At 42.9% G+C, this 1,879-nt stretch overlaps 1 protein-coding gene across 3 annotated transcripts in view; it reads right to left on the bottom strand.

The window, feature by feature from the left end:
- The window catches only part of Pag1 (phosphoprotein membrane anchor with glycosphingolipid microdomains 1), a 149,413-nt gene that overhangs the window by 77,050 nt on the left and 70,484 nt on the right, over positions 1-1,879 (bottom strand). The window lies entirely within an intron of this gene.

Below are 1,879 nucleotides of genomic sequence, written 5' to 3'. Positions count from 1 at the left end.
TAATACTTTGCTCCAAGCTCTTCTTGATTGGATGGTTTGTGTTGAGAAGTCTGCCATGATTCTGATGGGCTTTCCTTCATAGTATTCTGTTTTTCTCTAGCAGCTTTTAAAATTCTGTTCTTTTGCTGGAGATCTGGGATCTTGACTATTGTATGTCTGGGTGTAGTTTTATTTTGGTTATGGCTAGTTGAAGTTCTATATGCCTCATTTACCTGTATATCAGGTTCTGTTTCCATGCTTGAGAAACTTTTTGCTGTTATTTCTGCAAATATTCTTTTTATGTCGTTTGTGTTGCCTCCTGCTGGTTTGTTGACTCCTATTAGTCATACATTATTCCTCTTTGCCTCATCTTGCAGCTGTTGAATTGATTTTTCCTGGTTCCTTGCTGATTTTAAGAGATTCTTTCTTTCATGGTCACTAGCTGCCATGCTGTTTTTAAAATCTGAAACTCTATCTTTGGCTTCATTCAAGCAGTTTTGGCAGCTTTCAGTGGAAGCTTTGAAGTCCTGGATGTCTCTCTGAATCTGGTTCATGTGTTCTAATTCAGTCCTATATTATTCATTTAATATTTCCATCCATTGCCTATGTTCATCTATTTTTTTATATGTTTCTTGTTTAGATGTGCTAAGCAATTCTTCCATTATTATTGTCATTTCATTTTTTGCTTGAGAGATTATTTCTGATCTGATCTCTTCTATGGTATGATGGAGTTGTTTCCTCCATTGCAATAATTTCAGCAATTTCAGGAGTGTGTTTATCAAGTTATCCTATGGCGATGACTCCTGGACTGGTTCTGAGAGGGGTGGAGTTCCGAGATTGTGCTTTAATCCTTAGCCTTGTCATGTTTGATACCAGATGCAGAATGCTCCGTCTCACTCTTCCTGGCAGCTCAGCAAAGGTTGCTAGAGTCCCTAGTTTTCCTGGTGGTCAGGCTTGCCCCTCAGTGTCTGCTGAGATGCACTGCTTAGTCTGGGGTTTTCTGGGAGATGGTGAAGTATATCTACTTTTCCCAGGTCTCAGACATGAACTGTGATGTCAGCTGATGGCAGACCATCTGATCCAGCATCCCCTTGCAGCTCAGGGCACATGTATGACCAGAATCGGGTTGCACTGGTGGCGCTATCATGGACCAGTGGTCCTGTGTTCCCAGGCAGTTCAGGGTGTACACAAAACTCAGACACAAACTGCAGGGTCAACAGTTTGTGGACCACCTGATTCTGTGTCTCCAGGCAGTTCAGGACATGCACAGGAGCTAGACACGGGCTGCCCTGGCAGTGAACAGGGACTGCCTATGTCTGTGCCCTCCAAGAGGTCAGGGTGCAAGTAAAGCCAAGACCCAAACCACAGTGCCAGCAGCTTGTGGAGCACCTCCTCTAGTACCTCACGCGTCACAGGCCATGCGCGGGGAGGGCCCACATGTGAAACCCAGTGATAGCAGGTCATGGGCCTTCTGAGTGAGGATCTCCTGTCTGCACCAGGCGTATGGAGGGCAGAAACTAAGACTGTAATGGCAGCAGGGTTGTTGGTCTCCCGCTCTGCCCCCAGGAAGTACATGGGAAATACTTGGTTCTCTCGGAGGTGTTTAGCTGTGAACTGTGATGTCAGTGGGTCATGGCCCGCCTGATTCTTTTTTCTTTTTCTTTTTCTTTTTCTTTTTCTTTTAAAGAGAGTAATACATGAGAAACAAACAAACAAACAAAAAAATAGAAAAGTAGCAGCATACCAGTATATAAATATACCATAAATAAATCAAAGCAAGAACATTCAAAGTGATACAGGGTCTCAAGGCAAATTAATACAAATCAACACTGATTCTTACAATGCATATTGTTATCCTCAACTACATTGCTCAGATTATCAGATGTAAGAATGAAAGGTT

The sequence above is a fragment of the Chinchilla lanigera genome, unplaced genomic scaffold, assembly GCF_000276665.1.
Source record: "Chinchilla lanigera isolate Chin_1 unplaced genomic scaffold, ChiLan1.0 scaffold00043, whole genome shotgun sequence".
Classification (NCBI taxonomy): Eukaryota; Metazoa; Chordata; class Mammalia; order Rodentia; family Chinchillidae; genus Chinchilla; species Chinchilla lanigera.
This window is presented reverse-complemented; position numbering and strand designations above follow the sequence as displayed.